The 11367-nt window shown below is 48.1% G+C and overlaps 1 protein-coding gene across 1 annotated transcript in view; it reads left to right on the top strand.

Moving 5' to 3' along the window:
* TMEM132C (transmembrane protein 132C) overlaps window positions 1–11367 on the top strand; it is a 432621-nt gene that overhangs the window by 197339 nt on the left and 223915 nt on the right. The gene's annotated exons all lie outside the window — the stretch shown is intronic.

The raw sequence follows: 11367 nt of genomic DNA, 5'->3' as shown, positions 1-11367 counted from the left end.
TTTTTTGCTCTTGTTGCCCAGGCTGGAGTGCGATGGCACGATATCAGCTTATCGCAACCTCCACCTCCTGGGTTTAAGCGATTCATCTGCCTCAGCCCCGCTAGTAGCTGGGATTACAGGCGGGTGCCACCACGCCCAGCTAATTTTATGTTTTTAGTAGAGACGGGGTTTCTCCATGTCGGTCAGGCTGGTCTCGAACTCCTGACCTCAGGTGATTCACCCACCTCGGCCTCCTAAAGTGCTGGGATGACAGGCGTGAGCCATCAAGCCCGGGGGAGTTTGTCTTTCATTCGCTGTGTGATAGGATTTCCTCGGCCACCCCTGTGCTCCTGTCCTGTAAATCCAGCCTCACACCTGGCATTTCCATGTGTGTGTCTGCCGTTCATCTCCAGCCACACGGACTGAGCCAGGCCCTCCGTCCACTGCCCACCCGTTCTCCCTGCCCGAACCCATCCCATGACAGAAAGTTCAGCAATTTACACTCGAGTTTTCTCCATCTCAGTAAATGCCAGGCCCTACGCCCACAAGTGATGCCGGAAGTCTCCCCTTTCATTGGTCATAATGTGCTGTGACTCCATTCCAGAATATTCCCGGCTCTGTCCCCAGCTCTTCCCCACCCCACGGCCCCCTTAGCTGGGCCTCATCCCTTGACAGCCACGATGCCACCAGACGCTTCCTTTGGCTTCATCTCCATTCCGTCATCCATCTCTTCTCAGCATCCAGAGAGATTTTTATACAACATAAATCACAATATTTCAACTCCTCCTACTTAAAACTTTCCAAAGATTTCCCGTTGTTGAAAGGGCTGATGATGCAACACCCTCCCTCCTTCCCCTGGCACACAGTTCATGACCTTGTAGAATGTTTTCTGTGTTCCCCCTGAGCCCCCTGGGGCCTGTGGTGTCCTGTGGGCAGGGACTGGCTTCTGCTCCTCTGGCTCCCCCAGGCCCTCGCACGCCCCTGACACACAGTAGGTGGTCAGTTGTTGGCCAGGTGGGTGGCTCATGAAGTTTACATTCACTGGGAGCCACTGAGAATTCTTCTGTCTGCAATAATCTTGGAACTGGGCAGCACATGCCAGCATCAGAGATGAGTTCTTGGTGGAGGCTTTTAAAGGCAGGATTCCAGTGGGGAGACGGTGGAGGTCTCAGCAGACCTGAGGAAGAGAAAACAAGTCACAGCAGGTGATTAAAATACTCCCCCAAGAAACAGCATCACAGTCGGACTTTTATTTCCCTATTTGATGGTTTTCCCTTGCAGTTCGTGTGTATTTATTTCTGGTTTTCCAGAAATTGTTTGTAATGTGAAGCAGAAAAGCTAAATATTTTTATAGAAATGAAACTGTACCACGGGGAAGACACGAAAAGATCAGACCTTCTGTGGAGCTCTTCCTCCCGAAGGAAAGCCGATTCTAACTCTTTGACCCCTTCTTGTTTCATTTTTTTTTTCTTTTCATTCATTTAGAAACTTACCAAAGTCCCTAAATCAGTAGCAGGGGGCAAAATGTCCACAGGCCCACCCGTGCACGAGCCACAGAAAGGAATGCTTGTAACCTTGACAAAGTCTGTAATACCTGTTTTGGGGGAAGAGAAAGAAAATGAGAGCCCCAGTGTGGGTGCCACAGTTAGGAATGCTATTGGCTGCAAGTACCCGAACTCCTCCGTCACAGGAACTTAAGCAAATAGTGGGTCGGTGGATCAGTACACCTGGAGGTGGGGATGCCCAACTGAGCAGCCCAGCCCTGTCTAGTCTTTGATTCTTTTATCTGCCACGCACTTGGTCTCTGCCTCATGGCTGCGGACGGCTGCTACAGACGCCAAGCTGACGTTTCAGCAGGAGGAGAGGAGACCTCCTGGCTGAAGCTATGACTTTTCCTCTTATCTGAAAAGCAGAAGCTAGCCTGGAGGTCTTCCGGCCACTTCCAGTTGTGTATAACCAACCGCAGTTTTATCACACGGCCTCGTCCGCTTGCTGTGGAAGCTGGAGAAGTTGGTGCTTTGTTCTTTCAGCATCTGTGATGGCAGGGATGGTGGTTTACCAAAAACTCATGCTTCCCTTTTTTCAGTGAAGCCTGTGCCTGGAAGGGCCTGCCTGGCCAGAGCCAGTGTTCCCTGGTCCTCTCGCAGCTCAGCGTGCCGTGAGATACGCACTGGCTCTTGTCCATCTGACGTGAGCGGAGCCGGTTTGCGCTGCTTCTGTGCCCAGTTTGCATGCCTTCCCTATGGTCTCCCTCGTTATCTGTGGCTGGATACAGAGGACGCTGAGGCCCTAGGGAGTGGGCAGACTCCAAGATGCCAGTCAATGGCCACTTGCAGGAGACCAGCCCCCTGGCCATGGGCCCACCTTGGATTTGTGTGCGATCATAAATAAACCTGTATCATGTAAACCACCAACACTCTGCCATTTCCTTTGTCCAGCAGCTGACCCTCCCCTATATAACACAACAGACAAAGGAGGAGACCAGAAATGGTGTGTAGGGATCGGCCAGCAGCGTCTACCGTGCTAAGTTCTGTCCGGACACCTCCTAATCTCCTGATGTCAGTTCAGACAACACTTCCCCACTTCCGTTGTGAGTCAATAGCTTCTTTGATCTCTCCTCCACTCTCAGCCTTGGAGACCACCCTTCATGAGTGAAGGGAGCACGTGCCTTAAATGGTGCTTCCCAGGGTAACACTCTTCAGGACTGAAACACCAGTGAGGCAAGGACGGCCTTGGACATCCCTTTCTCCCCTGCATGCTCTGCAGTTGGCCCTGCCCACACCCTGGTGATGCTGAGCCTGAGCCGGGCCCCTGGAGCTTAGCTGATAGACCAGGAGCAGGTGATCCACCCAGACTGGGCTGACCCTGTCTCCTCTCAGGACATTTGAAAATAGAATGTAGCATGTTGGCTCACATCTGTAACCCCACGGCTTTGGGAGGCTGAGGCAGGAGGATCACTTGAGGCCAGGAGGATGGTTTGAGACCAGCCTGGGAAACATATCTGAGACCCCTACCTCTATAGGAAATGAATAAATAAGTAAATAGCCAGACAGGGTGGCACAGGCCTGTGGTGCCGGCTGCTCAGGAGGCTGAGACAGGAGGCTGTCACGTCCAGGAGTTTGGACTTGAGTAAGCTGTAATTGCACCACTGCACTCTCGCCTGGGCAGCAGAGCAAGACCCTGTCTCAAAAAAAAAAAAAAAAAAAAAAAAAAAAAAAAAAAAGAAAAGAAAAAAAGAAAAGAAAAAAAAAAAAAAAAAAAAAAAAAAAGAAAAGAAAAAAAGAAAAGAAAATAGAATACAAAACATAACACAGATGAGAAGCGCAGACCTGCAAGGCTGTGTGAGCGTAAGGGCCTCAGGCACCGCTTAGGGACAGCGGTGACGGGTGCACAGGCCGGTGAGTGAACACAGATGAGGGAGAGGACAGAGGCAGACACAGAGCGGGGAGAGGAGGAGAGTGGACCAGGAGGAATCTCCCGTTTTTCCCCAGGCGTGGGCGTGCTTTCTGCAGTCATGTCCCATGAGACAGCCTCCCATGCTTGGCGGCCTGTGCGCAGTGTCAGGTGAGTTTCTGTGTCTTCCTCCCAAATGTCTTCTTCTTTAAACCCCTGGTAAGGAGATGCCTGCACAAGATAAGTTGTTCGTCATCCTGATTGTTCTTTATTTCTTTTTTTTTAATGAGACAGAGTCTCTGTCTGTCACCCAGGCTGGAGCGCAACAGCACCACCTCGGCTCACCACAACCTCCACCTCCCGGGTTCAAGCAATCCTCCTGCCTCAGCCTCCCGAGTAGCTGGGATTACAGGCACCCGCCACCATGCCAAGCTAATTTTTTGTATTTTTAGCAGAGACGGGGTTTCACCATGCTGGCCAGACTGGTTTCAAACTCCTGACCTCAGGTGACCCACCCGCCTCCACCTCCCAAAATGCTGGGATTGCAGAAGTGAGCCGCCGCGCCCAGCCTCTTCATTTCTTTATGCATGTGACAGATACTCATGAGCACACTCGACACACCCAGCACTGTCCACAGCTAGGCGTCCACCCAGGTGACACCAGCACAATCTGTTCTCCTAGGCACGTGGTGAGGGCCTGCCGGAGCTTCCTGTCTCATTCTGTCCTGGACCCAGGCCTGCCCTCTCAAGCACTAACGTGAGACTCTGCTTGGGTGTGGTGGGAGGGTCCCAAGGGCCGAAATAACGCCTGCAAGCTTGGCAGGAGCATGCCGTAGTTAAGGTGCAGAACCTGACGACACACATGCGAGCCCTCAGCTGTTGGACTGCGGCACGGGGTGCTAAGTTAGCCGGCTGCTCGTTGTCCCACAGCGGGGCTGTGACGAGGGTGTGTCCATGGAAATGAGGATGGCACAGGTGACGGGATGCCCCAGGATGAGGAAAGGCAGGTGAAGCACTGGATGTGAGGTTGAAGGAGCCTCCAAAAGCCTCCAAAATAAAGTCGATATTGCATGAAAATAAAATATTTTTGAAATTTTAAAATTAATGCAAATAAACCATATATCAAAATTTTAAATAAAGACAGAACAGGATGGGGAGGTGGAATGCAACGTGGGAGAAGGGCCCAGAAGTGAGATGGCGATGCCGTGGCTGCAGTGGAGAACTAGCCAGCCTCGTGAAGAGGAGAGCACAGGAACAAAGGGGCCGGCACGACCTCCCTCTGGGAGTGGCAAACCCAAGAATCCAAGTTGCCCTTGGAGAGAACGCTGGAGAGTCAGCAAAGCCCCAGAAGAGGGGAGAAAAGCGGTAGCCATTGACTCCGTTTGACCCACCGGCATGTTTCGTTTGGCTTATGTAAAGTTTACATTTTACTCATTTAGCGGCCAGCATTTAAACTTTTCGTTTGAAAGTTTGACTTCCTGACTACTTATGGCAGTTTAGAATAATGGACTGCTTACAGCCAAAGAGAGCGCAGGGGTTCCACCACTTTCTTCTTCCTTTGAGACAAGGTCTCACTGTGCCTTCTGTGGCTCAGGCTGGAGGACAGTGGTGCAATCCCAGCTCTCTGCAGCCCCAAGCTTTAGGGCCTAAGCCATCCTCCTGCCTCAGCCTCTTGAGTAGCTGGGACTGCATGTATGTGCCACCACGCCTGGCTAATTTTTGCTTTTATTTGTGAAGATGGGGTTTCACGGTATTTCCCAGGCTGATCTTGAACTCTTAGTGTCAAGTGATCCACCCACCTCGGTCTCCCAAAGTGCTGGGATTACAGACGTGAGCCAGCGAACCTGGCCAGCTACACTTCTTTACATGACCTGTCCTCGTCCCCTTAGACATTCAGGTTTGGAGCCCTGACACTTGGCTTCAAAGGGGAGAGAAAAAGCTGCACATCTGCTGAGGGCAGGTCTTTCTTCTTCCCGGTACAGCTGAGAAGGACTTTGGCCGAGGTTTTGAGCTAGCACTTGTGGAAGGAGTAGGATTTCAGCATCATAAGGAAGAGGGGCTTTCAGGTGAAGGTCAGATGTGCAGCAGCTGGAAGCCCAGGATGCACAGGCAGGGCCAGTTGAAACCTCCCATGGAATTGGGAGCTCACAGCATTCATAGTCCAAGCATCAGACACGTTGCTCACTTGATAGAAAATCCTCCTCCTGCACCATTTCCATGCACTGTCAGCTCAGTCTCTGGGTGTGTTGGGGTGAGTTCTTCCGTGCTTCGTCTGGGAAATTAACAGAGATGCTATTGGCATATAGGAACAATGGGAGAACGGCCGCTGTCAGAGAGTTTCTTCTCCGTCCCAGCGTGAAATTCATATTCTTAATAAAAATGCCAAATGGCCACGTCTTGTGGAGAGTGAGCATTACGGAGTCTTTGATGATAATGGCTGTGCTGGCTTGGGCTGTTGTTTAAATGATTGAATTAAATCAGTTTATGTTTTAACAAGGTGGCTAATGACAAGCTGATATTTACAGCTGATGGTGAGCCAACTGAGCTAAGTCTTGTTGTGTTTTCTTTTATTCCATTTGTTGTTGTTATTCCATGAATTGGAGCAACTCTGCTCCATGTTGGCCTCTAGGTCTCTCAGTAGCAGGGGTCAGGTTCAGATTTCGGATCCTAACATAGCACTGATAAAGGAAGCAGGGACCCCAGCACTGGCGTGGGGCTCATTCGGAGTATGGTCTGGGATTATTTGGGTAAATGTGCTGTAGGTTTCTGCAAGAATGGAGCATGGGGGAGGGAGCAGGATGAAGAGCTCAGACCAGAGCCCTAATGCTCAGCTTCTGATCAGCTGCATCTGGAGCAAGCCTCCCTCCGTGCTTCTCAGCATTCTGGTTCCCCATCTGCTAAACAGGCACCAGCATCTGTCCATCCACCTGTTCGTTCATTCATTCAACAAACATTTGATGTGTGCCCATCATGTGCTATACCAGGATGCTTCTCACCCTCATGAGGTTTACAGTCCAGTGGAGGATAGGGGCATCGATCAGGCGGTCACACAGTATGTGAACCTCTGACAAACATGTGGCCTGTGATGAAGTGTGCAAGGGAATCACTCCGGAGGTGATGGGAATCCGGCACCCTAGGGACTCAGAGGGCAGAGAAGTATCTGGTGATGATGTGAGGTCTGACTCAGTGCTGAAGCTCAGCAGTGTTGGTCTCAGCGAATAAGTGTCAAGCAAAGGGAAGGCGTTAATTGTGGGGGGTTAGCAGTCCAGAGGCAACACCAACCCCGGGGTGACAAGGATGATGGGAATTAGAGGCACAGCCTGAAGTCCTAGTAAGGGCTGTGCAGGGAGCGTGGGGGATTTAGACTCTCCTAAGAGCACGAGGAAGCTATGGAGAAGGGGCCAAATTTACTTTAAGAAGAATCTCTCTGACTGCCAAGGTGGCGAATGGCATGAGAGGGTGTGGGAATGTCAGGATTTCCCAAAATGTCTCATGCATACCACTAATGTTAGGAGGTATATTTCAACTTTTTAATTTATATAATAATGAGTTTTGTTGAATATGTATTAGGAAAAAATAAAACACCATCACATCGAGTGGGCCATAGTACAGATATTCCTACTTAAGACAACTTTTTTAAAAATTAGTTTAAAATATTAAATAATAGGATATCGGTCATGGTTCTAACAAAGATCATAGAAGAGATTCCATGCGGGAAACATGGGACTTTCTTTTTCCAGAGTTTCCTTCTGGCTCCCTAACTCTTCTGTTTCTTAGGTCTCAGAAACACAAAAAATTCAACTCATTCCTGTAGCAAACATACCCCCGGTTGAAGTTTCATCAAATTCATGGGGGAAGCAGAAGGAATCATTTATGATGTTTTCATCACAGGAGGAAATGGAAACATTTCTCTCTGATTCCCTAATTCTGTCCGGCAGCCTAAGTCATTCGCAGAAGAGTTCTGGCATCTCAGATAATAAAGACAGTATTTAAAGCAAGGTTTCTCATTTTTGATCATACACAGAGATACATTTTACTTTATGACTGAGATCATATATATGAGCATGAACGCACAAAACAAGTAATATCATACAGTCACACAGCATGCTTTTTTTCTTTTTTGAGACAGGACATCACTCTGTTGCCCAGGCTGGAGTGCATGGCTCACCGCCGCCTCAACCTCCTGGTTTCAGGTGATCCTCCCACCTCAGCCTCCCAACTAGCTGGGACTACAGGCATGCACCACCACACCCAGCTAATTTTTTTGTATTTCTGGTAGATTCAGGGTTTTGCTTTGTTGCCCAGGCTGATCTCAAACTCCCAACCTTCAGAGATACACCCAGCTTGGCATATTAAAGTCCTGGAATTACAAGCATGAGCCACTGCACATGGCCACAACATGCATTTTTATATGCTTGTATACATTTATATGTGTGTATGCATTTATGTATATATATACACACACACACACACACATAAATGCGTACATACATAAATACACACATAAATGTATGTGTGTATACATAGGCACATGCATAAATGCATACATATACACATAAATGCATATATATACACACACACATATATATACACATACACATATGTTTGTATGTTTATATCTAAAATTCAGTTTCAGAAAACAACATTTGCTTTTGCTTTATGTGACAAAGTGATGCTTCTCTGTTCTCCTTCGTTACTTACAAAAGACTGCATGACACCCTCTAATCTGATTCCAGATAGCTTGCAACCCCTATTTGAACACCACAGATGTGAAGTTTCCTGTTTCATATGGACGAGCTTCCAAAAAGCAAGAGTGGAATGTGGATGGCACGACCTCATGGCCCTCATTTCATTTTTGCCTGGCGATGAGAACTGGAAGGGTCAGCCACTGAGGCAGAGAAAGTGGCTGGCCAACGCTCCATCCTATCTGGCTTACGACAGACGATTTCCAAGCAGTGAACTCTGACAGCAAAGAGGCATTTGTTGCATGCCCTCTGAATTCCCTGTCATTCCCAGACCAGTTTTCAGCGTGGCCGAGTTGACTTCCCTTTGTTCTGTAGCTCAGGCAGTGGCAGAAGGATCTTCTCGTCCTTGCTAATCACCTGCTTTTCTGTGGTCTATCCTGCTGCCTGTCAGTCTTTGCTGGAGCCAGTTTTACAGCCATTGCTAATTTGGGAGGAACATATTCAGGACAGGATGGTGGGGAAGAGGATGTAGAAAAATAATCTGGTTCATAAAACCAGCATGGATCAATCGCATACACACTAAAGAGCCAGTCAGATTCCACTGATGCATGAACTACACTCAGCTGGACATATGAGAAATAACCATACTTTGTTCAGTTGAATTTACTATGCAAGAGGAATGCGTTCAAGTTTTGGTGGGCTCTTACATCAGGCACCTGCACACTTTTTCTTAGTATAAAGAGCAAAATAGTAAATATTTCCATCTTTGCAGGCCAGGTGGCCTTTCTGGCAACTGTTCACCTCTGCCTTAGACAGTACATTAAAAATGAGTGTGCTGTGCCAATAAAACTTTATTTACACACACAATCAGCAGGCTGCTTTTGGCCCGTGAATTATAATTTGCCTATCCCTGCCCTGAACCAGGCATGTTTTCTGTACTTTCATTCTTCTTTCATAGATCATGTCACAAGACATCTTTAAACCAGGGTTTCTCGACCTTGGCGCTCTTGGTATTTTTAATGAAATGACTCTTTGTGTTAAAGGTGCTCTCCTGTGTATTATAGGATGTTTACCAGCATCCCTTGGCCTCTATCCACTAAATGCCAGAAGTATCCCCACTTCAATCCGTGACAACCAAAAATGTCTCCAGGCAGTGCCAAATTCCCCTCCAGGTGGGGTTGGGGGAAAATTGCCCTGATTGGATGGTGGAAACAGAGGCTCGGTGCTGCAAAGAAAAATCAGCACTGAGACAAAGGATCTCTCAGCAAAGCAATTTTTACTTCCTGGACTGCGGGAAGGGTGCCCTCGCTAGCCATCTTGCCATGAGAGTACAGTGAACAAAGGAAAAGCAGACATATTTATCCCTTACGCCTTTGTGGCCATCCCTACTGCTGTGTCTGATCTCCATTGACTGGAGCCAGACCTCACAATTTAAACTAAAACCCGATTGGCTAACTTAAAACTTTTCTAAACAGGTAAAAGCACTGGAGAGCTGGGACATGCCTGTGAGCACATCCAGCACAGACATCTTGGTTAAAGTACAAGGACATAGAAAATACTACGTGCCTGTAAGCACGACGCATCTAACAGCTACATAGGATAGGGCTTAACAAAGAGTTATTACCACACTTATGATTTATTCCTTAACAAGAAAGGCAACCTTAAAGAGGAATTTTTTTTACTTCCCTCAGTGGAGAACTCGTGTTTTAAATTCTCACCATCGTTTTCCTTCCTGATGTATTTGTGTTTTGGTCTCTTTGGCCAAGATCTTAAGGCATTAATTTAGAGCAGTAGAAGCACAGATGGCCCCTGGTTGCTGCCTAAAGAATCAATGATGGCCATGACCTGAATCTTGATCTTCCTTCTTCTGAACCAAATGGGAGGAGGTTGTCAAGCTCTTCCCCTTGCCCTAAGCATAGCTATGAAAAAAGACAGAAATATGTAAGATAGGAGTTTAAGAAGTTATGTTTGCTAGAGGGGATTAAAATGTGAGGCAGCCTCTAAGCGAGAAACAGCACTGACTGCATAGTATCATGCTTGGGCGCACAGAGCCTGGGGTGAGACTGCTTGGGTGTAATACAGACTTTAATACTTCCTTGCTGTGTGGCCTTGGGCAAGTCACTTGACTTCTCTGTGCTTCAGTCTTCTCATCTATAAAACGTGAATAATGTTAATTCCTACCTGCTAGGGCCATGCAGAAGATTGGATGAATTGATATCCCAAGCTATTTAGATGGTGGCTGGCCTGAAGTCAGCACTCTATAAGTGCTTGTTGAATAATATAAATGAAACAAAAGCTCACCAAAAAAGGATATTCTGAATCAAACTTCTAGGAATGTTCAGGTAGGAAATTTGGAAATATTTAGTTGGGAGCAAAAAGCAGTATTCCCAGTTCCCTGAAAATCACACTGCTCTTGCTGGCTGTCGTCTGGGCGTAGCTTAGGGTCATGCTGATGAAACAAACACTGCTGACAGCCACGGTGCCCCCAAGAGACCGGCAGGTAGGTCCTGCAGGAGATGCCTGTGCATACCCCGTGCCTCTTGACATAGGTGGCCCGGGATGGGTGGGGCTCTGTGCTCCTGCAAACTTTGGGGCTATCTAATAGCCCGGGTTTCTGTATTGATGTTTGGCACCATGAAATAATACAAGATTAAAGACACTCTGCAGCCCCATGCATCTTTTCACCTGCTTGGCCGATTATAAACAAGCAGCGTAATCTCCCCGCGTCTCTGCGTTTCAGAGAACCTTCCTGTCTTGTGAGATGCTAGCAGTTCTGGGTCAGAGGCCCTGTCTCCATGCAAGATTGGGAAATACTAAGTTTGTCAAAGGGAAACAGTTCTTTATGGCAGAATTCCTGGGAGGCTTAGTAGGCCATTATGCACTGGAGCCTGAGGGGACTCCATGTTACCTTCCAGGGAACACGTGTGCATGGAGTGGTTGGGAAAGACCACCACGCTGACAGAAGATTGGATGCTATCAAGGCAGACCTTTCTATATTAAACTTGCCGCCCTGATGATTTCTGTGAATTCCAAGTGGAGATGATACCCCTGTTGGCATCAGGAAAGGCTACGGGCTAACACCTGCATCAGGGACTCTGCAGCAAAGGACCTCAAACACCTGGGGCTCAGCTTTGGCCTGGATTCATCTGACATGAGGTGTGCAGGCTCCTTTGCATACAGTGACCCTGGGAACAGGGTTTTTCATCCCATACGCTGTTAGTTATAAAATGCTACCTACTAGTGTAGCCAGGGACCCTCTGAAGACAGAGGGGGTAGCCTCCGTCTTCATCCTCACTCCGGCCTCCGTCTTC

The sequence above is a fragment of the Cebus imitator genome, unplaced genomic scaffold (assembly GCF_001604975.1).
Source record: "Cebus imitator isolate Cc_AM_T3 unplaced genomic scaffold, Cebus_imitator-1.0 Scaffold230, whole genome shotgun sequence".
In the NCBI taxonomy this organism is placed as follows: domain Eukaryota; kingdom Metazoa; phylum Chordata; class Mammalia; order Primates; family Cebidae; genus Cebus; species Cebus imitator.
This window is presented reverse-complemented; position numbering and strand designations above follow the sequence as displayed.